This window comes from Sturnus vulgaris, chromosome 19, assembly GCF_052056855.1.
Source record: "Sturnus vulgaris isolate bStuVul1 chromosome 19, bStuVul1.hap1, whole genome shotgun sequence".
NCBI classification, from domain to species: Eukaryota; Metazoa; Chordata; class Aves; order Passeriformes; family Sturnidae; genus Sturnus; species Sturnus vulgaris.
In genome coordinates, this window is record NC_142261.1 from 2,148,514 (window position 1) to 2,176,005 (window position 27,492).

General features: G+C 43.9%; 1 long non-coding RNA gene across 1 annotated transcript in view; it reads left to right on the forward strand.

Annotated features, from left to right (window-relative positions):
• The window catches only part of LOC148221620 (uncharacterized), a 60,595-nt gene that overhangs the window by 11,853 nt on the left and 21,250 nt on the right, over window positions 1-27,492 (forward strand). The window contains exons 2-4 of the long non-coding RNA XR_015807609.1: window positions 1,954-2,182; window positions 12,248-12,323; window positions 21,579-21,642. This is a non-coding gene — a long non-coding RNA (uncharacterized LOC148221620). The remainder of the gene's footprint in view (window positions 1-1,953; window positions 2,183-12,247; window positions 12,324-21,578; window positions 21,643-27,492) is intronic.

Genomic DNA, 27,492 nt, shown 5'->3' on the forward strand with positions numbered 1-27,492 from the left:
ATTCATAGTCTGTATTAACTCCTGTGCTATAAACAGACAGAAAGGAAAATCCATACTTTCCTTGAAAAGAGCAGCAGCGTTTCTCAAAAGGAGCCTGTGTGTGTTTGCCACATCTTTGAGCCTGCATCCAACGGAAAGGGACCCACGAGGCAGAGTTATTTCTAAAATACAGCACCATCTAGTGCTGTACTGCAGCAGGTCACCCACCCTGTGTCCCCACCTCGGCACCCTCAGCGCTGGGGTCCTCTCCTCTCTTTCCCTCCCCAGCCTAAGACCCTCTGCCTTCTGGAGTGGGCTTTTTGGTTCGTGTGTCAGATGGCAGTGGGCTGTCTGAGGGCTGCTTCAACAAGTCTCTTTGTGCCTCTGTGTACTTGCAGCGTTCCAGCAGCCTCTTGCATAATTCATGGAGAAATTCTGTTAAAACTTCATCCAAACCCCAAATCATATGTGAAATGCAGCTGGAAACCATCTTTGTAGATTCGAGCCATTGCAAACATCCCTTCCCCTTGCTCCACCACACCTTGTATTCCTGTGTGTTAAAGCCAGGCAAAATTTCTAGTTGTGCAGAAATCCTGGGCTGAGTGACACAAATACAGCTGTTTTTCTGGGCAGTGGCTGTATCCCTGTGCTCTGCAGAACCATAGAGAGTGATGTGCTATTGCTGAGGGTGCAAAGGGGTAAGAAAGATATTATTTGCAAGTTAAAATTTACATTTTAAAGCATCTTGTTTGCACTGGAAAATAAACTTCACGAGGGTTGGAAACTGCTGATCTGAAGTGTCTATGGGATAAAAGTAGGATTAAAAGGGATTAACAATGCTGCAAACACAATTTTCCAGGTGTAGAAGTTGTTTGGCCAAAAGCAGAGCTGGCTGATTATTATGGAGTGAATTTCACCTACCTTCTCACCACCCCTCATAAATAAACAATCTGAAATTAATTGGCTTTTTCCCATACGTAAAATTCAAGGGTTCAGATTCAAACCAAATTCTCTTCAAGTTATATCCAGGATTCATGTATGTGGTTAAGCTGTGTAACATGGTACTAAGAGCTCCTGTAAATTAAAGCAATCTTTATATCAAAGCAACTTTACACTCCCCTCTCCTTCCAAACCCTGGCACTATGAAGTAAAACCCTTGAGCTGTAGCAGCATGGAAGGAGAAATGAGCAGGCCAGGAAATGCTTGCAGTGGTGCTGTGTGATTGAGTCTTGCTGCACAGACAGGTTTCCTCCTGCTTTCCCAGGGAGCAGGAATGTTGTGTGAAGAAAGCAGAGTCTGGCGATAGCTTTGTCTGATGTAACCACGGGTAGGAGTGGGGATGGAAAAAGTTTGTTCTGTGGTAACCAATACCACAATGGGGAGGATGCCTGAGAAACTCGTTTCTTTCACAAGCAAGTGCGTGATACCTTTTCCCACATTTATTTGACCACTGAACCCCAAGGAAAACATATTGTTCCTTTGCACCAGGCTTTGTTATTTTCGCTTTCCTAGAGGATGCAGCCAGCATCAGAATGAAGGGGTGAGAATTTGGAAGCAGAGCTGCTTGTTGTGTGCATAAGGGGACAATTTCCTTGTGACACCAACAGAATTGAAACTGCAAAGTTTCTATTTTGGAGCCAGCCCTGATGGCAGTAAAAATTGTCTTTTTCAAGTCTTTTATTTATTGAAGCACAAAAGCCAGCAGTGTAGGAACTTGCTTTCCATGGCTCACAGCAAAGGCAGGGTTGGAGGATTGTTGTAGACCAATTCTCAGACCCAGCTGTGCTGAGACTCCAGGAGGTTCTGCTTTTGGAGACCCAGGCCACAGTCACGAGTGGTGCAGCCTTGGAAATCCAGCTGGCCAAAGCATTTTGCTACTCAGCCATCAGGAAACCCATTTTGTAGGTTCTGTGGCACATCTCTTTGGTCTTACATGTCAAATGGGCCTCTCTTGTTGATTTTTTGCACAAACAGGAGCTGCTGCCTCTCACTGGAGCACACTGGATGTATCTCCCATAAATTCAGTGTCTGCCCAGCAACATCCTGCCCTGGAGGAGAGAAGTTCCCAGACCCTGCCAAGTATCAACATCAAGAACATGTCCCACAGAGACAAGGCCACACAGCAGCTTCCATGTGTCAGCATTCCCACTGAGTCCTTCCAACAGGCAGCCCAAATTCTGCTGCTCACACACACAGAGTTATGGTAAGCTAATATTCAAATAAAAACATTGGAAAATTCACCTTTATGTACCTCTCCTTGGCACTGTCTTAGCCTTTCCTGGGTCATTGTGGGACTATTGCCTCTCTTTGCTTCTAAACCTTTTATTTTTCCCTTTGTCAACCTAATTATGAGTGTCCCAGCTGAGAGACTTTTCCATTTCCTTCATTTGCTAGGCAACCAAATGTCTGTACATTTCCATAGGGGTCTGTAAACATCTCATGGTACATTCTTCTAATTAGAAAACAATGTCTGTAGTTGTGTTTACATTGCTATGCTTATTAGGAAGAAAATGCTGGGCTGGTTTTGTGTTATGTGCAACCTGAGATTCTACATTTGTGTGCTGTTCAGAGGAGTATTTAATTGGTTTTTAAGAAATGTATCTGGGGGGTTTCTTGGTTTCTGAATCAACACAGACAGAGAGTTTACAGCTAGTTATTGTATGAAATTACAGATCACATGTTCTTGTGAACTTTCCTTAAGTTTATTCAATTCAAAAAATGCAAATTGAGTTAAGGAAGAAAAATTGCATGGCTTCAGCAATGAACCTTCTCCTTGGGAGGCACTACTCATGATCAGGCAGTAAATTTTGGGAGAGTTGGGCAGAACAAGTATAATATCTCAAGGTTAATATCTGTACAAAGGGGAATCAGAGGTTTCCCACACTTCTAGGGTGATTTGTAGTATTCTAGGAACATACAGCAGGAGTCCATGAGTGCATCAGTTCTGATCCTCCATATAATACAGGCTGTAGTAATCAAAATCAAATTGAAATTAATGTCTTTTGAACTGAATATGTGTTTGAGAAGAGTCCAGTCTGCGTCAGAGGTTGCCAGTAGTGAAGATCTGATTGCTACCTTTGTAAATTGTTCCATTTATTAGAAATGTTCACTTTATTGCTACTCTAAATTCTAACTTCAACCTCCAGCCACCAAATCTATATTTTGACTGCCAGAATGAAAAGTCTTTGGTCAGTTTTGCTCCTCATATTTCTGCTTCAACAGAATATAAGATCACTGTAACAAGAAGAAAAAACTGCAGTACTGGATGCTTCTGCTTGAAACTTATTTTGTGACCTTTTAATTCAATTCATGGCTCTTACCTGGAGCTTTTCCAGTCTATCCATGTCGTGTGAATGGTGAACCCAAGCACTGTGTGCTGCCAAAGGCATCAGTACCAAGTGCAAGGTTGGGGGAATTGCTCTTTGTCACTGATGATGTTACAACACCGAGTCACAGAAATGTCTCTTGGAAGGACCATTTTTGGAGAGCTGCTCACCATCCCTTACAGGTCATTTTTGGAGAGCTGCTCACCATCCCTTGCCTTACAGAGGGAGGCAGATATTAACTCCCTCTGACAATCTGGACCTGGCCTCGTTCTTCACCCTCCCAGATGGCCAAAGGCTGCAGTGTGGAGGATCACAGCTCCCTAGAAGTCCCCAGTGTGAGTCACAACAGATGCAGCCACACGGTGCTGTGCCCCTCACAGAAAGAGCCCAGTTCAATGCTAACCCTTCAGCAAACCGTGCCCTGACCTCCCAGTTAGCAGAGCAGCCCTTCTTGCTTATTTTATTCCCGACATTTGAACTGCAGCACATTCCAGTTGGGTAAAAAGGCTTCGCTGTCTGGAGCATGCCGGAGTCAGGTGGTGAGCATACCAAGAGCCAGACAGGATACTGTGCTTCCTGTGAGAGTAAACACTGAAAGCCATGCAAAGCATCTCTCATTCTGGCTGGGCCTCAACAGCCAGTACAGCCTCTGGAAAGGAAGGGACTTCACAGAGACACAGAGATTATTCTCTTCTGGTTTAGAGGCTACCTGGACTTTTAATCACATTTGAAACTTTGTATGTTTAAAGGCTGCTCACTATGTTGGCAGAATTTACGCCCAAATTTTCCACCCCCATCTGCTGGGAGCTTGCAGCCTCACTCAGGGATCTGCTGTGCAGGAACACAACCAGTGTGGATGCTCTGCATCTCCTCAGTTTATATCTAAGACACCACCATGGGATAACTGAAGGAGCCCTTGGATTTATCCCAAGCCTGTTCTAACATAAACCAAAAGAGAAATGTACTGCTAAAGAACAGTTCAGATTTGCCCTAAGTAATTGCACCTCTGGGCAATCTCTTTTAAGGGCTCTGAGCATTTTTACTGTCAGGAGGGGGACACTGGGTTTGTCCTGGTTTTAAAGAAGTTCAGAAGCCATAAAGAGAATGTCTAAAAGTTTCATCAAGCTTCATAAAGAGTAGAGGCAGAAACTCCCTGATCTATTAAGTTCTCCTCAGCATTCACATGAAAAGCTAGATTCCTTCCCAAAACTTCATGGAAACCTTTTGTTAAGTGTTCAAGACACCTTCCCATGTGGTGTGGTTGTTGACATCTGAACAGACTGGAGCAGATGTTGATGGCATCCTCACTGCTGCATTTTAGAAGCTGCACCACTCACAGTCTCAAGGCCAGCATGGATTCCAGGCTGTCATAGTGAGGATGAGCACAGGAAAGCCATTGGGATCACAGTAGCCAGCAGGTTCTGCAACAGATGGCTCTAACCTTTCATCATAATGTTCAGGTGTGGTATTTTATGCTGTTTTGGAGCCTCCCACTGGAGTGGGCTGGAAGGAAATCAAGCCCTGTCTAGGCATGTTTGAGCTGTGTTTCAAGAAATCCTTTAATTTCCATAAACAAGTGCAGTTGGAAATCTGGCCCTTGACTCTTGTCTGTCTTTATTCCTCATCTGTAAATAGAAATGGCAGCATAGTCTGGCTCACAGGGATATCTGAGGGCAGAAATATCAGCACCATGCAGGAGCAGCTCAGTTAAAACAAGTCCCAAGATCCCATGAATCCCAGTATCCACAGCCAGGTCCCAACAGGATTTTTTTCATCACCTTGTGGAAGGAACATTTCCCTTTTCTGACAATCAATAAAAATGAGAATCTATTCTTCAAAAAGCTTTGCCTTTCATACTGATATCCACAAAGTTCATGGTGTTCAAACAGATTTTCCCAAGCTGGTCTATTATATGTGTTTTCCTAATGGAGAATTCAATATTTTCATTTTTGCTTGCAAAACTGTCTCTACATCAAACTTTGTTTTGATTTTTATAGACTCAAACTCTATTTTTAGGGTTATGTTATTCATTGAGGCTTAAAGCCAGCAGAGTCATCTTGGTAAGTCAGACTTTATGGCTATTTTCATGAGATCAGATGTAACATCAGTCCAGGCTTTTGGAAGGCAACTGCTTTTAGTGCTGCCAGTTAATTTGTGAGAAGATACTGCAAGGATATTCTCTTCCTATTGTGCATTTCTTCTCTAACAAAACTAAAGTGTGTTCTCATACTTTAATGTCTGGAAGAGTTTTAATATCTCTTCCCTCTTGTCTAGCAACATTTTAAGTAAAGAACCAGATATGGAACCTTTTCAACAGAAGAGACAATAGCTTAAAAACATTTTTATTTCTTTTTAGTGTTTCCAGCTGATCTATTGATCTGTACTTCAACAATTGCTTTATTTATTGACCATGCAGTATTTTTAAAGTATTTTACTGTTTCTACAGCATAAGCAGAGATCTGTGGAGAAAAGAAGGCTTGGTGGGAATGTTTTGAGGGTTATGTCCTGCCGTGTTCTCTGCTGAGGTTTTCATCATAAATCCTGGCAGTATAATTCCATTTCCTAGAAATGTTCTTTTTGCAGATTCCAAATTTTTTCACCAACATCAGTTGTGTGCAGTATCCCAGTGAGAAGGGTATTGACATGGTAGTTTCAGCATGGGAAAACAAGGTGCTGGAGGGAGGCTCTGTTACAGAGCCTGTAGGGCATCAGTAATTAATATGGATTTCCCTGAAGTGATTCCTCCAGGGAGAAGCAATCACAAATGGGTTGGTTCTTAGATTCTGGGTTGTTTTCTTTTGCAATAGTCTGTTTTCCAGGATCTCCCACCTTTTTTCCCCAGGCAGTAGGCTTGCAGTGGTGGTCCCAAACTTCTCTATGAGATACCTGTGAGTTAGGAGACTTGGCATGCACCTCTATGAACCATCAACTGCTGGAACACACCCTCTTCCCTGGTCTGTTATCTTGGCAAGCTCCTCACTTTGCATATCTGACCATTCCTTGCAGGATGCTTCATTCTCCGTTTGCCCCGATGCTCTTCCTATGCTAAGTTGAGCTGAAGATCTGGAGAAGAAATTCACAGTGGTGTGTGATTAGCTGTGCCAGTAGCAATTGTTATGGCCTGCAGTGGGTTCTGACATCTGTTCCAAAAAGCAAAACTGTTTTTCCTTCAGAATCTCTCACATTACTCCAGATAGCCACATCCTTTCAAAACATGCTCCTGTGCTGTTCGTGCTCTCCTCTGGAAACTGAAATCCATTCTTCGCTTGTTGAAGGACAAACAAGGCATGTAATCAAGTATTTGTAGAAACAGTAATAAAAAAAAAAAATGCTCAACAGCTTCTTATTCACCTGATACTTAATTGAATAAACCTCAAATTTCTAATTATTGCAAAAACTCACAGACTGGAAGCTTTAGAATTTTCTTATAAATTACAGTGCTGCTATAACACAGATTTATATTAATGCTTAAATGTTTCTTCAATGCTTAAAAAGCCCCTACCTGTCCTGAAATGGAACATCTGAAATTAATCTATTCCAATTCCTTTTGCATTATTCTCTTCCCAAGCTGGAAACCTAACTTATCTGCATCTGATCAAGTGCCAATAATGATAGTCTGTAGGCAAAAACTTACCCAAATTCCTGGCGTGTTTTAGTTTCAAGATAACCAAGTACAGATTTCCAGGGGGTTTCTGTAACTGATTTTGTATTTGGTGTATATTTATAGGATATTTCTCTCATATGAGAGAAGAGAGGGTGATTCAGAGTTTGATTTTACACCTGAATTACTGGTGTTGGCATTTACTTCCCAGTCATTTTCTTTCAGCTGTGGGAAGATTATGGATAGGCTTGGCAAGGACTGGACAAACATTTTACCTGGATGCCAGGACGTTCTGTGCCTCGGGATTTTGCTGTTCAGTTCAGCCATTCCCACGGTGGCCTGGATTCAGTTTGGCTGGGTGCTGTGTGCTGCACGTCTTTGAGAGAGCAAATCACAAACTCCTTGAAGTCTCCAGCTAAGCCAGCAGAAGGCACAACTGTTTATGCTTTTATCTCTTGCTGTTTTCTTTTGTTTTGGGGTCAATCTTAAAATGAAATTTGCCTTGAGATGCAGAGGGTAATGTGGGAGCCTTTCTGGTTCTGCTCTTACTGGAGTAGGTACAATCATTCACATTTTGCCCAAAACTCAGTGAAATAGCTGAATATTTTCTAGACAGCTGCCATGTCTAATCACACTTATTTGTGTTAAATTTTGACGTATGGTTCCCATTTCTGGGAAGCCTTCATGCTATTTAATGGATACAACATTATTTTAAAATTGTGGACACAAGCAGAAACACTGCTTGACATTAGACTGATTCTGAAACAAGGTAACCCTATTTAGAGTTAATTATGACCCCTTGAGGGGAGCTGGCATAAGAAGCCCTGAGAATATTTACAAAATTAGGATGTTAGTCCAAGGAACATTTATTGGGCTTGAAATAAGCCCACATCTTTTTCTCGCTCACTTTTTTTTTTTTTTCTTTTTGGTGTCAGTTTGAGAGGAACAAGTATAATTGAATTGGCAAAGCGCTCTCTCTGACATTGATTTTTACAACAACTTTACCTTTTAGACAAAGTCTCACATGTTATTGATTTGAAAATTTATTGTGCATGTTTTAAGGTCTGGTTTTTGTCTTCTCTGGGGGAGAGAAAGAACAACACACAAAATAGTACAGTGTAAGGTACAGGTCAGGAGCAGATCAGTACCTGGACATTTCCCTGTTTTCAAACCCAACATTTGGCTGTATGATTTTCCAGAGTTTGTTGTTCCTCTTGACTTACTTCTCTCTGCATCTGTGACAGTTACGACAGGGGCACAAGCCATCTCCAGATTCATTTATGTGTGTGCCCATGCCCACACAGAGCTCCACTCTTCAGATGTCAGAAAACTCTCTTAAGGGGAGGAAAAATAGCAAGACATTTTTGCAAAATACTCCCTTCCTTTTGGTTTTAATTAGTGGTGCTCAATTACACAGGGGCATTATGATTGTATGAACAGAAAGATCCCACTGACTCTTTTGAAGGGTCTTGCACCAGAGGAAACCACATCTACAGGGCAGGCACATTTCCCTCAAGACTGAGAGTACTCAGCTATTGGAGATGGATTTACACTTTGTCTTTCTTAAGTGTTTGTTGTCTCTGCTGCCATATCTCCCCTCTGTTTTTGTTTTCCAGGCAATGCTAAATGTCACAGGACAGATGCTGTTTAGGTAGGCATTAAGATATGGTTTGCCTGAATGCTATTTGGTAATTCCTGAATTTGAATCCTTTTCTAAAGTAACACTTCCCTATGCAGTGAATCACTTGTGACTCTTACCCTTGTGACTGGCACCCCAGGATGGACCAGCTCATACACTCTGCATCCTACACAGGCCTCCCTGAGCAGCACAGCCCTGTCTCATGTTCCCTTTCCCCCCTGCTCATATTTCTGGTATTTCAGAGCTATGTTATGTTGCATGGGCAGCCAAGGGACAGTGGAATCAGAATGAGTCTTTGTGCATTGGGGAGGTATGACATTCTGAGATCATTTCTCCAGTACAGAGCAAGAATTGATCAGCACATGTGGATCCTGGAATGGAAGGGGACATCTGGGCTTGACAAAATCCCATCAGGCTGTACATGTGCAAAGGCAATGCCATGCTACCTCCAGGCCTCGCAGAGCCCACACTGTGTGCTGGGTTTATTCATATATCCTGAGTTTATTCACGTTCTGGAAAGCTGCCCCAGGAATGTCTACAATCTGGCATGTAGCATATTACAGCTGCATTGCTGAAAGAGCCCTCCAGCCAGAAAATCCCAGCCTGCTCCTGCACAAAGGCTCCTCTCTGTAGCTGCAGGCTCAGCTGGGCATGGCCTCCCGTGTGCAGATGTTTGCTCACCCTGTGTCTCCATCCCAGCAAGGGCAGGGTCTGCAGGACTGTGGCTTTGTGCACCCCACCTGCATCACCTGCAGCATCCTTTGGGGTGAAGGAAAGACTCAGCAGATGGATAACTCCTCACACACTCCATGGGGATCCTTTCCTCTACTCCTTAGACTCACTTAGGAAATAGTTGACCTGGAGGCCTGGTACCCAGTACACAAAGCAGAACGAAGCCAAACCACATTTCCTTGGTGCCTCTTTGCAAGGAGGAACTGCTGCAGTGACCTGCCTCAGCTATAGTGTCCATAAGAACATGGCCTGAGAAGAAACAGAGGAAACCTGAGCAATGTGGCTTCCCTAATTCACACATCTGCCCAGATGTCCAGAGCTAAACTAAGTCCAGAGGGCTCCAGTGTTGTTTTTTTTTTAAGCTGAACAGCTCTTCTCATTAGGGACCAAGGTAATTAATTGCCCTGGCAAGGAATGGCATGCACTGCACCCCATTGCTTGCAGAAGTTGCTGATGCCCAGAAGCAAAGATAATACTACATTCCCTCTGTTCTCCACCCTGAGAATTCACATCAGTAACAACCCATTAGATCTCAACACTGTTTCCAAGAAATGCGGCTAAAACAGCATTTCTTTGGAGGTAACAAAAATAAATGTGACTCAAAAGAAAGCAATTTACCTAGGAAACTGAGAGCCTCAAACATCAGCATATCTCAGCTTTCTTGGGATTTTTTTATTTTTATTCTGCATTTCTAAATGGCATGGATTCAGTCCCCGTAGATGGGCCGTGACGGCGCACATCTGGTTTTATGGTTAAGGAAATAGCTGATTGAATCGATACACTCAGCACAGCTGACTGGAGTAAATAAAAGAGAGTTTGAAGGAAGCCTTGTTTTCCCCTGGATGGATGAGTCCATGTTCAGTGCTGTTGCAATTGCCCTGGAGTCCATGAAGTGACACAAGAGGGAAGAGCTGTCAGTGTATTTTTTCATGAAATGAGCATTCTAGCTCTCTGTCCATCATAACTTCGGGTTTGTGAGGATACAGCTCTTAAAAACCGTCAATCACTTTCTGCCCAACTTGCCACAGTCAGCAAGAGAGGGAGGTGGCAGGCTGGGCCAGGAAAGTGGGACTGACCCATGAGGTAAATGGTTTCCATCACTGGACTCCGTGATCACACCTAATGATTCTGCATGGAGTAATTGTCAAACATGAGCTTCTTTGTTCTCACAAGCCCACGGGAAAGGATGGGGGAAATTGTAGGAGAAATCTGTGTGTCCAGAAGGGTAGCAGAGGGAGGCAGTGGGGGTTCAAACCTGGCAGCAAATCCTGACTCAGTGTAAATGAACTGCAAAACTCTGGTGGAGCCCCAGGGTTTTGGAGGCCACAGGCTCATGTTTCTCTGCTTCAACCTTTTGGGCACAATATAACTGTAAAAGCATTGGAACAAAAAATCTCAGTCACCTTTTGCAGCAATGGGGCAGCCAGAGAATAGCACAAATAGAATTGAAGAGTTTGTGGGGGTGCACAATGGACCTGACCTCTGAGAATGATCTCCTGGGTGGGCAAAGGCTACAAGCACCAGTTTACAGCTCCTTGTCTGCCAGATGTGTGTGAGATTTCCACAGAGCAACTGGCTGGCTGTAACCATTCCAAGAACTTACCTTTAAGCTGATAATTGGGGGTAAGACACAGACCTTTTACAAATACCTCAGTTTTATTTGTTGCCTTTGTTCTCCCTGTGCAGACCATACACAGAGTCTTTCAGCCCTCTGTTTTCTCTAGAAGCCCATATTGATCACAGCTGGAGAGTTACCATCCTAGGAAAGGCTTTTCCCAGGCACTAGGAAAGTTATTTTCTTAGGCACCTCATTGTCACTTCATATTCTGGGGAACTACTTCAGAGCAGGATCTGTTAGCTTTATGACAAATCCCTTTATTTACATGGAGGGATGGCAGTTTTGAGTTTATCCTTCTAAAACATCGCAAGGAACAGGCCTGCAAACAAAAATGTTGGTGCAGGATTCATTCCAAGCTATCCCCAGGGCTGTTTATCTCCCAGCTCTCCCTGCTGCAGCCCAGATCTCTTCCTACAGATGCAAATTGCACCTTGGGTTTTATCTTCTTTCTGCAGCCAGGTCACCCTCTCACTATAAAAAAAAAAAGACAAAGTAGGTGGTTTGTTTCTAACCCCTGGAGGCTGTTGGTGCTCTGTTGCCCTAAAGCAGCACAGATGGGGCTCATTTACCTGAATGTGACCTCTCAAGAGGGGTCTCTTGATTCACCTCTCCTGGGTAATTCTGGTGCAAAGCTGGAGGTGCTGTCCTAACCCAGGTAGGGCAGGGGTTTCCTTGTATGCATAATTACACTCCACTTACAAAGAGAACATGAAGAAATACAGACACAGCTTGGTTTGGATGTGCAGTATGTCTCTACTTTCTGCCATGGGGAGTTTTTGCACTTCACTTGAAGTCTGACAGAGAAAGTATCACCTGCCTGCCAGAGGCAGCTGTGCTTTACCAAGGGCTGGTGTCCTGGAGGTGTGAGGTAAAAGTGTCCTTGGAGCTGAGCTCCTGTGTGGAAGGTATTTGGCTGTGTGTTTGGAAATGGCTTTGAAGGGGAGTCTCTTCTTAGGTATTGGTTTTAAGGACTGTAAGTAATAGCTGAAGTGTTGCTGGGTGTTTAGGGGGTGATGGAGGCTATCTGGAGGCCCAGTAGAAGAGGAGCTGGTGTTCTATGGGCTGTGGTAGGATTCCCACTGGAACCTGTGCTCCTTGGTACTCACCAGGCTGGGCAGGCTTCTCTCAGCTCTGCCAGCCCTGAAGACTGGACTTATCCAGACCTCATCTCAGGGACTGTGAGAGAAGCAGTTCATTATTAAAGGACATTAAAAGTAATAGAGCCAACAAGAGAAGATGAGCTTGAGCAATGAGTAGCCAGTCCTCTGAAGAGTCAGGATTGCATTGAAATGTGCAGGTTGCTGTAGGAAGACTGGGATGATGCCATTTAGTAATACCTTCTTGTCCTTTAGCAGGTAACTTGGCTCTGGGCAGAGAAATGGAGGCAATGTCTGACAGATTTACACCATGGAGAGCAGCACTTGCTTGGTGAGTGACCTTGGCAAAGGAGGGGTGGTCACTGTCCTCACTGTGGCTGCTTTGGGGACATTAGTTTTGATCTCCTTCCTATGGCCTGCCTGCTACTAAGCCTTCCCTCTGCATCTCTGCTCGGAGTGTTTGGCCCAGCATGTCTGCTCTTAATAGAAATTATGTTTCTGAGTGACATGGAAGGAGTTTTCCAAACTCTGCTAGTATTTCAGTGCGTGATCTGGAGCAAAACGAGCTGCCCTGCTGCACTTCGATTGATTGCTCCTGAATAAAGTGGACTCTTAATGCCTGTCCACAGGGGCGTTAAGAAATGTAAAAAGTATTTGTAAATTAAAATGCCTGAATGAAAGGCTCTGGTATGTGTAATCATAGAATATCACATTAAGTAGGAAGGCAAATGTCAGGGGAGTTCCTGGCATTCCATGGAGCCTAGCTTGTCTCACATAAATAGATTTAATAAGCTCTGCTAGAATTGAAGACAGGTTACATTTAAGCATATTTATTTGAATTTACATAAATATACATCAAAGAGAAAATAATGCAGGCTCTCAGTTACTTCAGTCTCGTTTTTGATAGTTAATACTTCATCCCTTCCAGCATATCATAAAGTTCCTTTTCATGGTCTCAGAAGGGCATAAGGAATTGAGTGAAAGGAGCTGAGCTTGTTACTCTGTGTGACTGTCTGGGGGTTCAGGGTAGAGCTCTGTCTGTGTTTCATTGGTTTCCTCGTGTTCTTGTTATGCCTAACTCTCTAGAGCCCTGAGAAAGACAAATGACAAAGCCCATCAGAGCAGTGATACATGATTTAGCCTTTCCATGCAGGACTAGGAAGGGGAAACTGCTGCTTTGGGAAGAGGTAACCACTCAGTGGTCAGTGCAGGGACCATCTATTTCATGCTCAAACACACCAAGAGCAGAAGATGTGTGCTGTGTAATCAGGGAGACACTAATGAGCAGGAGATGAGGTGGATTCCTGGTGTCCCAGGGAAGCTGGGTGCCAAAAGGACCCTGGAGCACAGGTACCTGTATGAACACTGTCCCCAGCAGCAGGAGGCTCAGTCCAGCAGCCTGTCCTGTGTAGAAAACACTTGCATGTCAGTATTTCCATCAGTAAAAGATGCACGAGTCTCTTTCTCTCACTGTAAATGTCCAGAGGCCAATAATTTAATCTTCCTGTGCTTCAGTTCCCCAGCTAAGAAAATGAGACTGCTCATTCTTCTCCCCTCTACTCACACAAAGCTTTATCCCTGCTGACAGTGAGCATTCTGCTCTAAGAACCAACCCTTAACACAGCCAGCTTGCACATCTTGGGTGACCTGGTCTCGTCCAAAAAGCCAAGAAGAGCCCTTGGCAATCACAGCTGGAACTTAAAGGCCAGTCTGTGGTCAGAAACAAGAGCGTGTTTTGTTCATACACAGCCAACTCTGCCAGCTGTTTCCACACTTTAGCAAGTGTTTCCTACCAGATACAGCCATTCCAGCTAACAGCAGAGAGTTACACCCATGGAGAAGTTGAAAAAGATGTTAGATGTCTCCAATGCAGTATTTACCAAATTACCAGATGTTTGGAATCCCTCAAGTCATCTAACAGGCCTTTGCAAGGCAATGTTACTCTTGAGTATCATGGCTCTCCTGAAGCAGCATTAAAGTGAACTAATTTGAGCCTTGAATTATGAGATTTTTCTCGAACAGAAGGTGTCCCTGAGGACCTGAGGGTAGATTTTTATTTCCAAAACGTTGCCTTTGTATATTTTAAACGGATCATCTGGATGAAGTTCTAATGGCTGGTTCAGAACTGTCTGATTTATAGCAACAGCTGTTCACCTTTGTAAATGGGGAGATTCTTGGAGATACAGAACGCATTTATGAACCTGATATTCCACACCAAGGGTCAGGTTTTCTTGCCTCGTTTTTGCACAGGTGTAAATCCAGATAGGCTCCTGTGAAGTCAATGAAATTGTTCCATGAAAGGCACGAAAATCAGAGCTGCAGGAAATGGCAGAGCAGTTATTTCTGTCTCCAGTAGGCTGAATTTTAGAACCCATAGCAATTGGAGGTGATTAAGGTTGAGAAATGTGCCTAAGGAGTGATAGGGTGCTCCTGCTGAGTGATTGGGAAAAAAAATGAGGATTCCTGCACGATGCCTGGGGAGCCATTCCTTCATATGGCTAAAAAAGATGGCAATCAGAGAGCCCAAAATTAGGAAGTAAAAAGTGAAAGAATAATGAGAAGGAAGATACCTTGGACCTTTTAAATATTTTAATCCCTGTATTTCAAAAGGTAGGATTCCTACTGCTGAAACTTCCTGCAAAAATTTTTTTGATTTTCAGTGTGGAAGTCTGGAAAAGTAATTGACCACTCTGGATTTAAAAAAAAAAGAAAAAACTCCTTTCGGACAGCTGTATCAATATTTTTTTTCATCTTCAGATATTTTTATTATTTTATCTACACTTTGCCAGAAAAAAAGCTTCAGAATTTCTCATGACATTTTCATGTTTTGACTGAGCAGATAGTTTTGGGTTTTGCTTGAAAATTTGTACCTCTTTTACAAGAAGAAAAGAAGTTAAGTTCCATCAGATATTATGGAAGCTCCAGCTTATCTTTGGGGACTTGCTTATGCTTTCTTAGATGTTGCTGGAGCATTATTATCCAAATGAACAATCAGGCCATATAATTTTATTATTACCAAACCTGCTGTATTTCACACATTTGCACTCTCTTCACCTCCAGCTATTCAATCCATCTCTGTGTCTCCATATAATACTCTTAGAGCTGAGCTGTTGATGCCAGTTCTGATTTAAAATGCCACAATGATTAAGTGTCTTCCATAATCCACTAAATGGAATAAATAACATTATTAATTCAGTATGCAATTGTCTGGCTTACAACACTGAGCTTAATATTTAATACAGTGTAATGGATCTGATTTCCAGCTACTAGATGCCTTCCCTTAACTTGCCTCTCCAGTCATCACTATTTGCTTAAAATATTGTTCCAGCTGAAGTGCAGCAGGAAAATTCCTCAGTAAAACTGAGGCAGAAATGAGACATGAGAAACTGTTTTGTGTTCCTGGGGGAGGCTCCTGGGGCTCCAGCCCTGTCAGGAGCACAGGCGTGGGCTGTGTTGATGTCATGTCAAAACTGTGGCACCCCAGCCTTGCTCCTGAGTGCACAGAAAGTGTTGTTTCCCTTTTGGGTCGTGGTGGCCACGTGGTTCTGGAGGAGAAACAAGAACAAAAGGTGCCTGAGCCCCACTGACATTAGTGTAAGTCCCAAAGGATCTGCTAGAGGTAGTGCTGTTCCTTTGGATGGATATTTGTTTGGCAGAGTTATAATGTGCAATCAAAGTTAAATCAAAGACCTGGGACTCTTCCCAAAATAAAATCAATGGGAAGAATTCACCCTGGTATCTTTTAAGCAGTCTGGATACAAAGCAAATTGTTTGGAGCTGGATGCTGCCTGCCAAAACCTGCAGCTTTATTCATCTGAAATATTCCAGCCTAGGAAAAGGCAATTCAGGACTATTCTCTGCTTTGTCTGGTTTAGATCTCAAACTCCCAAGGGCTGAGGCTGCCTTGCAGTGCTTGACACTGGGGCCTTAATGCTAGTCCAGCTCATCCAGTGCAGGGATAATGAAGTGAGCTCCTTGCAGGAATTTGGTCTTGCTCTGTAGGTCTGGGCAATAGGCATTCATTTTAAGACCTCAGAGATTTGGCTTCCAGAGTACCTGATGATGGAGTTTTATAGCCAGTTTTACTGCTGCTGAGTTGTTGTTAGCAGAGAACTAATCTGAATGCATGAATATATGGAAAACACAGTTTATATCACCTGGCAAATTTATGCTTCAGCTTCTTATCCAATCCAGTGCTAGGAATGGGATGATTTGTAGGATCTCCGTGGCAAATCACAAGAATTTCTTTGGAAAGGTTCAAAATTCCATCTAAAATCAGAGTGGAGGGTTTTTTAAATGCCAGGAGTTTATTTTCAGAGTTGACCTGGATTTGCACAGAAGTAGCAATGCAAAGGCAAAAAACAGCTGGAAGTGTAACCGAGAGGAGAACAGAGAAAGATTCTCAAGGGAATTATTTTTTTCCTTGAAAACAGGTGAGGAATTAGATATTATTGCTTCAAATACCTGATGAACAAAGGAGGAAAGCATGAACCTGGGAGCTGGCAGGACAGCCAGGTCAAGTGTCTCCTGGCATTAATATGATCCAAACCACTGGGCCTATTACAAAATGGATTTTGCTGCTGGTTATTCTGGGACCAGGCTGTGATGTGAGACTTCTCTTGTATTAAAACCTGCCTGAACTGACTTTCACTGCTGGACATCCATGTCTTTGCTCTCACTGTAAATTTATTCTTAACAAGGTTCCACTGGAGCTTTGTTCTTTGATAAAGGTATTTTAAATGCCTTAGGTAAGGCTCTCTACGCAGAGAAAGGAAATTTGAGATTTTTCTTTCATTCGTATTTCCTTGTATTTGTCACAGAAGGTGACAGAGAGCTGGCAGTTTGGTACCAGGAGTCTGCTCCAACCTGAACTCCTAGAAAAATCTGTAACTTCAGTAGGATTTTTTATGGAGGATCCCTGATTAGAACACTCGGGCTACTTCAGATTAGCCCTTGGTTGTAATGCAAAATACACAGAGAAGTTGCAAGGAAGGTGTAAGTGCCACTTCCTTGGAAGACCTTTTTCCTTTCTGCTTAAGAATTTCTAAACATACAACACTGTGCCCTAATTGCTTACAAATTACTGGGTTACCACAAATGCTTGCACTGGAGGTGTCAGGAGATGCTGGTGGCTTCTTTTTTGTTATGATAACAAAGTGCATGTTCACAGCCACATCCTCTCCATAAAGGGACATAACACTTGGAAAACTCTTACATTTCTAGTTGTGCCAGAGACTCTGGGATTTGCTGCTGTATCACCACGTATCTTAACAGTGTCACTCTCTCAGAAATAGCTTTATGTTGCTGGTCTCTAAAACCCCAAGGAAACCCTACTCTGCAGCCAGCACTAAGGGGTACAAAAATCCATCAGGATTTCAGTCCAGGGCGTACCTGGAATACACAAGCATGGTGCAGTGTTCCCTGTGCCTGGCTTGTTTCTTGTACAGCCACACTGAACTCTGTTAAAAAACACTATCCATCATTACCATCAGCTTTCCTCTACTCTTCTCCTGTGCCCCCTCCTCTGCTTTCTGTTTTTATAGCCCCAAAGCACAGCCAAGGGCCAGAATTGTTCCAGAAGTACAATGTGTTCATGCATTGCTTTGGATGAGAGATGGTAGAGTGGTGCCACTATTTTTCCAAGTATTGAGAACTTTTCAGCAAGCTCTGTCTGGTCGCTGTGGAGAGGTCAAAGCATTGGCAAAGACAAACTCAAAGATGTCTTGCACCATTTCTCAATGTCTGTGGTTGGTTGGTTGCCTTTTAAAGTGTCAGCTCTTCCTGCAGAATGAAAGGTTTTGTCTAGGAATCATCCAAATGCCTTTTCATTTTGGCCTTTGTGAAACCTTTTGAAATTTTCCAGATGAAAAACAGAAAACTCCCCAGGCTTGAGTGTGTGTATTTGTTGGTACTTCACAACTGCTGAGGGCTAAAAAGTACGAGGAAGTCCAGGGATCTGTGCTGGTAGGGTGCAATGGTAGATGAAGATGCAGCAGTGTGTTGCTTTGAGCCCTCCAAAAGAAGCTCAATGGCAAATTTGTCTTCCAAGCCACAAATGAGAAAATGCACTGCTTTGTGTTTCCTGCACTTTACAGTAAGTTTACTGTAGTTGATCAGGTTAACTCAGCTTGGCCCTGCTTCTTAGAATGCTCCCTGTTATATATTCTCAGAGGAAAAGCCACCTGTTTTTACAATCTGCTGCAATATCTACATTTAAAAGAGGGGAATATTGTATGGAGTACTGCTTCTGTTCTGAATTGCCTCCCTGTATTGGGATGACAGTTTTGCCACGTCCCAGTCAGTCTTTTCTAGCTGCAGAAACTACAGGAAAGTCCCTGGAGTGGCAATTTGGTGAGAGCTCTTCTACCATTAGGGCTGCATTACAGAGCATTTCTACACTGCTTTTGTCAGCAGTCACACTGATCTCCACTGAAAGCTGAGCAAGGGAAAATCCCAGACTTTTTGTACCTGCAAGGCTGAGGGAAGCAGTGGATGAATCTGAGTTTGTGCTTTAAAGATTTTCCCACATAATGAAAGCATTCAGGTCTGCTCAGAGGGCAGGACACTGCACCCCTGGATTTACTCCCAATACATCCTGGCTTGGTTCTTTTGAAGAACAGCATGAGCAAGTAACTTTGGGTGTCTCTTGGAGCATCTCTAGGACACGTGGGGCTCCTTATCTCCATGAAAGCAAGAGGTTTTCTGCTTAATAATCTGTGCATGTGACATGGCAATTACACTGGCCTTGGCACTACTGGGTTCTTCTGTGGGCCACAGGAATGAAGAGCTCTGTGCCATGCAGGTCACTGGAGTCCAGTTGGTTGTGTCAGCAGCCTATCTCAAATAACAGCAAGAACATTCCAGTGGAAACTCCTTTACAAGGAAATACTTGGGATTCCAGATGTTTGCGATTTTTCTGCATATTTGTAAAGTTAAAATGTTCCTTTAGGACTCGGTCGCCATAATGATCCATACAAGGTTTTTGCTTTTTAACTGTACTCAATTTTTTGTGTATGTTGGTTGTTGTCCACCCTAGAGCCTGGAAGTCCTTGCTAGTGGCAGGAGAAACTGAACTTGCAATGATTCAATCTCACAATTGAACCAGTAGCAGTTTAAGTGATTTGTGTTCTCCTATTAACCAAGTGACAGAGGCAGTATTTCTCTTCCCCCACTTCCATTTCAGTCATAGCTTATTGCAGTGAAAAACTTGTTTTGTCCCTGAGAAGGCTGGGGACAAGGGTTTGTGTTTCTGCTTGCTTAATTGGGAAAAGGGATTTTATGTGGCTCCCTGCACTTGCTGCCCTTATTACAGGAATTATTCCTCTATAGATTTGAGAGCATCCTCTGAGCAGTGAGTCATAAGACACAGCAGACTTCCCTGGAGAGGCAGATGCAGACAGCCTTATCCAGAGCATCAGCTGTGCCTTTCTTCTCTTTTCACAGACAAAGCAAAGGCCTACAGGGGCATCCTGCCTCTCTGCAAGCACAGAGCTTTGTCTTCTGAGATCAGCTACCTAAAGACATCTGTTTTTCAGTCTATTTGGATGAGATTTCATTTCTTTCTGCAGTCCCTGCCCATTTCTGCCTTAAAACCATCACTGTTACCCCACTGCATGGCTTAAAACTTTACTGTCCATTTCAGGAGATACTTATCTGTCTCCTTTGCCTTTCTAAAGTACCAACACTCAACTTCTCCACGTGGTTGCTTTGGTAGGTGCTGTGACTTTGGCCTGCTGGTCTTTTGAGAGGTGCACAGTACAGAGTCTGAGGGCTGGAGAAATTGGAGCAGTATCAGAAGTCAGATATCCTTTCTCTTGGGTTAGCACATTTGCCAGTGTACAGCAGCCAGACATGGTTTCTCCCTGCTCCCACACACCCAGAGCATCAGCACAAACATTACAGTAAATCCCATTCCTTGCACAGCATTTCAAAAGTGCCCTTAATGCCATGGGAAATTGGCCCTGCATGTGCCCAGAATGGGAAGATTCTGGCTGGATCACACATTCAGCCCTTGGCTTTGCTCATTTGCACTGGCTTCTGCACACACTGATGGGCTTGAAAAGCTCCCCAGTCCCCACTCCCCCAGTGCCCTTCTCTTGTGCTGGGCAGACAGAAGGATCAGGAGAGACTGGTTCCTTTTGGAGTGCAAAATGAGCAGCCCACAGCCCCCGACTGGCAGTACTTCATTCAGGAACACTTCTCTCTCCACAGGGGCTGGTCTGCTCTCTTTATCCACCCTCTGACATGATCCTATATCCAGGCACTTAAGAAGAAGAAAAAAGCAGCAAAACTGAAAGCTGCTATTTTTAAACCCTGCCCTTGGCTCTTTGCAGCACTCTGCTTTCCTCCCTGTGATTCAGTGTTCTTTTGAAAACTAGGCACCAGGGCCCTGTGGTTTCCTGGTACTTGGAACATAAAATCTCCTAATTCTTCTCTCACAGCAAGCTTCAGAGGTCAGGGAGTGATTGATATTTTCTATCGCTTCATTAATAGTCATGGCACAGTAGTTTCCTAATCTGTTTTTGCACTGCTTTTTATTTTGAATAATTTGTCTTTCAAATTTCCTCAGCCCTCCATGTCACACAAAGCCACTGCTGTTTGCTCCCCTCCTGCATTTTAACTGCTGGCTTGAGACCTTCAGGAGCTGGGAAGTTGTGGGTCCTTCCTCAAGGAGCTTCCCCATGTTTGTTTTAATAAGCTTGGCAAATATCCTGAGGGTATGTCCCAGAGTGATCCAAATCCTTGGGAAAGGAGAATTTAGCCTAATTCCTGAGAGTCTCTGTTCACCTCCATCACTGTGAAAAGGTTTGTGCCATAATCCATCTTCCCAGCTTCATGGCCAACCTTGGATCTCCCCTTCTTCAAACTGGACCTGCTTTGGAGTACTCTATGACAAAGGCAATCCCACAGAGGTCAACAGGGTTAATCTGTTTGGCAATCAGCATGGAGAATCTGTAGTGTCTGGACTGTTTTTCCATACTTCTTACATGCCTCCAACAATCAATTCTAGTCCAGGGAGTTACAAGTTTAAAATCTGGATATTGGACCTACTTCTGTGGTGAATAAGGTGCTCAGGGCACGGGAACTAAGCAAATCCCTGGCAGACAAAGGAAAACCTGGGATATCTCCTGCTGACCATGCCCATCCCCACCACATCTTCAGGTATAAAGCTATACTGGATAAAGGAAATGCAGTGGGACCCATTTGCAAGGGGCTTGGGCATCCACAGAGGAGATGGGGGGAGCAGGATCAGGGCCAGTTGTGGTGAGCCAGCTCCTCCCTACCACACTGCCTCGTAAACACCTGGAAACTTTACCTGTAAATGAGCTGCTGTCCCAGATTAAACAATGCACTGTGCAGCTGGGACTCTGGCATGGCTGCAGTAATCCTGAACTCACTGTAAATTGATTTTTCATTCAACCCAACTTGGAAAAAGGCAGACAGGCTGTAGTCTAAACACCCCAAGAGTCTGTATGTGCTTTGTTCCAGCACACTCTGCTCTCCTGTGATTTAAAACAATGTGTCTTTGTGCTTATCTTTGGGGCTTGGCAAGGCAGTTTTTACCTCTGAGTTTTTGTCTCAACAGGAGAAATTGCTGTCTAACAGATCTTTAGTGGACTTCCGACCAAAATCATCCAGTGCAACATATGGTAAGTCATTCAATGTTTTATAAACTCAGACCTGCAACTATAGCTATTTATGGTGGAAACTGGCATATCAATAGTTTCTTTTTGGGTACAAGGGTAATGAGTTCTGGCTTATGTTTTTTATGACATCTCAGTTTGGGTTTCTCCAGCCCTTCCTTAGATTATAATGCCTTTGACTTTACATTTGTTCTTTCTGGTGCCTGCCACAGCAGCTTAGCACTGTGGTGTGTCAGCAAAGGAAGAATTGCAGCCACATTCCCCTTGCTCCAAAACACACAGGCCCTGATTACTTATGTGAAAGGGGAAGGTTTGTGCCCTGATGTGACACGTGGCAACAGCGTGTGAGGACGTGGTTTTGGATGATGCTGTCACTGCACTGATGTATCCATTCTTAGTCATGTCCTCCTCTGAAGCAAAAAAAAAGGGTGAGACAGTGTTTAAATGAGTATGGTTTGTGGGGTGGCTTTAAGTTCTCTTGGTCTAGCCATCAGCACTTGAGTGATGCAGTGGAGAATAGTTGGGATTTATTGCAACCTCAGCATGTGGCAGGGATACACTGTACAGTGGTGGAGAGAATCTGTGCTGGCAACCTCTGGGCTAGTGCAGAGAGCAGGGCTGGGTTTGCTACACCAGCACATTTTTATCACTGCAGCTTTCAGCCTATGATGGTGCTCTGTGCTCAGTGGTTGTACCACCACTTAGGGCACTTGTGTGCCCTAATTCCAGTGCAGGGTTAGGAGGTTAAACCTTTTCTGTAGTTGTTTGGAACATATTAATTTCTTCTGTGTATCTCCTTCTGGTATTCAAAAATGGTTGTCATGTATTGCAGGGGTCACCTGGAAATTGGGTTGACTGTGAAAGGTGGAATGGTACCTGTGGGGGGACACTGACCTGAGGAAGTGCTTCCAAGCCTCTTTAGGGACAGAACTTCTGCGTTTGCACTCCCATTGACCAAGGAGGTCCCAAGCACCTCCTGCTAGAACTGAATGCACAGTGCATGTTGTGCAAATGGTTATTGCTTCCAGACACAAGCTCTCCTTGGGTTTCCTTTGTGGTTAATGCAGCCTGTCTGTAGTTTAAAAAAAGTCATGTTCAACTCTCTTGCTTTTGGTATTTTTAGTAGTGTTGTGCTCAGGTGATCATTTTAAATGTGTTGCTCTCACTTTGGACCTGTTTTTTACGAAGTTTTAGATTCTTTTAGTTGCTCCAAGATGTGCCTACATTCTCTAGGATTTTTATTTAGTGTGGGGGAAAAAGGAGGGACTATAAGAAATTTGAGGGAATGATAAGATGGAGCAGAAGAGTCTGTAACAGCAGCAGTGTCACTTGGAGCTCTCCTGACTCCAAGGGACACAAGGACCCGGTGTCCCAAGAATTATCACCAGTAAAGTCCACCAGTAAGTAATGTAAGTCCACCAGTAAAAAAAAATTACACTCCTCTTTTTTTCTTTTATTCCCCAAAGGTCAGAATATGGCAGGACAGAATTTAGCCTCATATATTGACACAGTAACATCAAACATGAGCTGTCTCTTAAAAGCAGAACGTGGAGTTATCAGAGACAAACAAGACTCGGACATTGGCAAGGAAGCACTCCGTGCCTGACTGAGTTAACATTTCCTAATTGCAACCAGAGGGCTGTGCAGGAGTTTGTAAACTTTACCTTTTTTCCAAATCATAGTGATGTGCCCCTATGAAAGGTATTTCCCTTATTATTTATTCTTCAGAATAATTACCAACTAGCAGCATTGAAAATATCTCCTCAGTTCCATTTTTTTTTTAATATATGTCACCATTTCAGCTCTGTAGCCATCCTGCTCTTGGATTAACCAAGCAGAGATGGTCAGAGCTCTGCAGTGCTCAGAGTTGGGAAAGGGGGATATTCTGGATGGAGTTGCTGTTAAACCATGGCCTTCATGTTTCCTGATGGATTTACTGGTTTGCACTTGGGATAAACCCCTCCCCTCTAACTGGCAGATTCCTGCATTTCTGAGTTCTGCCTAGTAGCAGTATTGGACTGAGCAAAATACCACAGGAAAGATGATGCTGAAAGAAGTATTTATTAACTCCATTACCAGATGCAGAATGGTAGCATATCCAGCCCAGACATATCTAACAAAATTGACCTGAAGGTCATGAATCAGCAGAGGTCCAGCAGAGATTTTCTGACTACGTGCCCAACAGATGTGCTCTTGTCTGACCGTGTCCTATCTCAAATGTACATGTTGCCTTACTGAACTCAGCATTTTTCTCTTCCAATCACCCCTGTTGAAATTCAGCAAGGGGCTAAGAAGCCAAGAGGTTATGGTTTCAAAGAGAATGAGGAGTTTTAAAAGTTTCAGCTTGGGAAAGTCTGCATTTTGAGACACCAAGCTTTTTCGGCAAGTATTTTCCACCTGAAAGTTTGTGTCTTGCAGTAGCTGGGGATGGTTCTGCCAAGTCACCTTGGACATGCAGCAGTGAGGTCTTTGCTCCAAAGTCTCCTGGAAGTGTGTGGCAGTTTGCCCAAGAACAGGGATGGGCAGTTTCTCTCTCTTTTGATTTCAAAAGGCAGCAAAACCAACATGACAAGTTAAAGAATACGTCACATCCCACTGCTCTGTGTGCATGCTTATCCTTAATGATGTGCTTTTAAGGATCTTGGATAAGACCCAAGAGGAGAGCTTTGAAAACTCACTCATACAGAATAATTGTATTTAACCTATGCTGTCAGTTCACACCGTATCATCTTCAAGGATAATAAATAAGCAGTCAGCATTCTTAGAGTAACCTCTCACTGTTCAGTACCAGGAGGTGAGGGGACATGTGCCTCCCCAGACATCAGGTATGCCCTGGGGGTGGTGGGAGTGCTCAGTTTGGGTTTTAAACTTGACGGTAGCAGTGGGGGGATGAAGTTAAAATGCAATCATTCTGAGTCAAACAGTAAGGCCTAGGAAAACAGATGTGGGATGTGTGCCATGAGCCAAGATCAACTTCACAAAACTCTAAAGATTACTTCTACAAAAACTGGAGGGGGGGTGGAATTATCCAGTCAGGATTGTGATGAATGGGGGCAAGGAAATAGCTCAGGAAAGTCAAACAACAGAATCTGCAGCACAAAAATGTTAACTTTATGGTGGTGTTATTTTGTCATAGGTAGGAAATTCTTTCAATAGGATATGAAGGGTAATAATTAGTATCTTCCTCTGACATAAAACAGGGGAACAGAGGCTTTTATTTCTCTGAACTGCTTCCGCACTATCTCAAGAGCAAATCTGCCTTCCTCTTTAAAATCCTGAGCATATAGGGCTAATCAAGCTATAACACTTAGGGACCACTGAGCTCATCCCAAATATTGCAAACTAACTGGGGACTAGATTGTATTTACCTGTTTTGCTTCTGGCCTAGCTTCTGCATCCAGGTTGTTTCTTATGGTGCTGCTCTGTACCAGGTGTCTGACTGTATTGGCTCTTACAGCTCTGTGGAAAAGTGGCCATGGAGACAAAGCACTTCCCAGCTCAGCTGTGAGCACAGTTCTGGCTGCTGCATCTTGTCCAGGGTGAGAGGAGGAGCAATCCCTGAGCATCTCTAAGCCCTGTGCTCCTGGGGCTTCAGGCAAGAGGCTCTGAATGAATTTTTTTTGCTCTCTGTGAGCTCTTACCCTGCAGCCTAGAAACCCTTTGGACTTAAGTGCAGGCTGTAAAACGGGCTGGGGACACACTGGCTTCTAGTTGTTTATCTCCAGAGGTAAACCACTGTTCATACAGTCCTGGCCTCTAGCTCTTAGGATGAAATTCCCTTTCCAAGCCAGAAAAGCAGCACCTCCAGCCTACAGAAAGCTCATTTGCCATGGTTGTGCTGTGGGCTTATTTTCCTCCACGGTAGCACCGGTGTCTGGCTGGAAACCATGGCAGATGAGGCTCAGTGGGCTCAGTAAAACCCCTCCACCCCTCACCAGAATGCAAGACAAAAGAGCTGCATCTCTAATGGACAGGCTCATATCTCCCTCTGAGGAGAACCATTACAAAAATATTTCCCAGATATTTGGCTGGGCATTTCACAAAACTATCCAGTTTCATGATGCTAATTTTCCCATTGTCTAGACAGTTGCAAATCCAGACAGCATTATCAGTGTGAACCAACTGCATGCACACAGACACACAAAAGCCCATTTTTCTGCCCTTGGCTTTTACAGGTATGTTCTTGCTCATGGCAACCTTCTGAATTGCTCCAAAGTGCCTGAACAAATCCCATAGAGATCCCATTCCTCCTGCAAGGAGGGCATTTGGTTCAAGCAACACTGAGCTGTGTGGATGCTCTGAAGGTTGAACTGGAGAGAGGATCTAACCCCTCACTGCCTACCTTCTCCTGCAAGAAAAAGAAAACTGTGCTCAGGGTAGGACAGTGCTGTGAGCCAAGCCTGGACATCCCTCCTTGGGACAATCTCCTGCCACAGAGGTGTTCCAAGGATGAAAATGTTCTTTTGTGGCTTGCATGCTGGAAGTGCTCATGGAAAGACATTCTGGGGCTGTAGGCATGTCAATGAGGCCCTGCCAGTCTCTCCTGACAATAAAAAGGTCTGTGGGCATTTGTTCCCTCTGGCTGGCTTGAAATGTTAAGCCCTGTGTGGAGGAACAGCACATTCCTGTTCTGCACAGCAAGGGTGCCAGCCCACATTTTAAGTCAGGCTGCAGCACCTTCCCCAGACTTTGGCATATTCAGTATCTTATTTATAGCTCCTCTGTAATGCCAAGGGGCAAAAACACAGCCCTGTATTTACAAATAAGTTCTGAATGAAGATGCTCAGCCAGCAGCAGGGTTTCCTGTTGTTTCTGTTCTCTAACTTGCTAAATTCTTCACCTTCTTCCCAGGGCCTCTTTCTGTATGTGCATGGTTTTCCTGGCCCACTGAAGTGGGGGTAGCCCCTGGCTGCTGGGCTGTACCTGGCTTTGTCCACATTTCTGTGGAAGGTCCATGTAAAATATGAAGGGCTTGCCTGTAGCAGTCTTCCAGCTTTTTTGGAGGGTGCAGGGACTCACCCTGTGCTTGTGGAATGTGAATCTTGCCAAGCAGCTCTTGATTGCGTGTGGGTTTACCAGAGTGACTGAGGCAGCAATATCGGTCTACTAATGATAGTCCAGGACTTGGAGGGTCAGAACAGCAACGACCTTGGTCTTTCCCTGCTGAGGGCTCCACCCAGGCTGGGTGATTTGTTTCCAGGAGCCACTACTGGCTCCTAAAGGTGAACAAAAGGGAAGGAACTGAAATAATCACAACGTGGTGGTTTCATCTTCTGACTCAGAGGTATCTGTTACAGAGCCTGGGAGGTGCAGGCAGAGAGAACCCAGTGGGATCTGAGCAGTGCTGAGATAATGTTCCAGACAGCCATTCCATGCAGGAGTGGAGGAGGAAGAGGGCAGTTCTAGGTCAAAATCTGTGAGGCTTTGCAGTGAAAGTGTTGGGAAGGGAGGGCTGGAAAAGTTCTCTCTTCCTCCAGGATAGCTGTGGTCTGTTCCCCAGCTGAACTCTCACTCTTTGTCTACTCTAATCCACATCTTCCCTCTGCCAGCTGGGTTTGTTTAACAAACTCAAATCTCATCTCCTCAGTTTGTCCTGTGTGTTTTGCTCAGTTTTCACCACTCCAAGTTTCCCCCATATCCACTTTAGAGCAAAGTATCCTGCTTGCCCCTTTGTGACTGAAAAGGGAAAGTATTGTGACTCTACTAACAGCAGAAATCTTCTAGTCCAAAGTATTTTACAGAAGGCTGTTTACATCAGCAACTTTACTGCTGCAACTCTCATTGTGACATTTGACCTATTGAAAACTGAAATATTCAGCCCAATTCAAGTTTTATGTCCACAGAACACACCCAGCT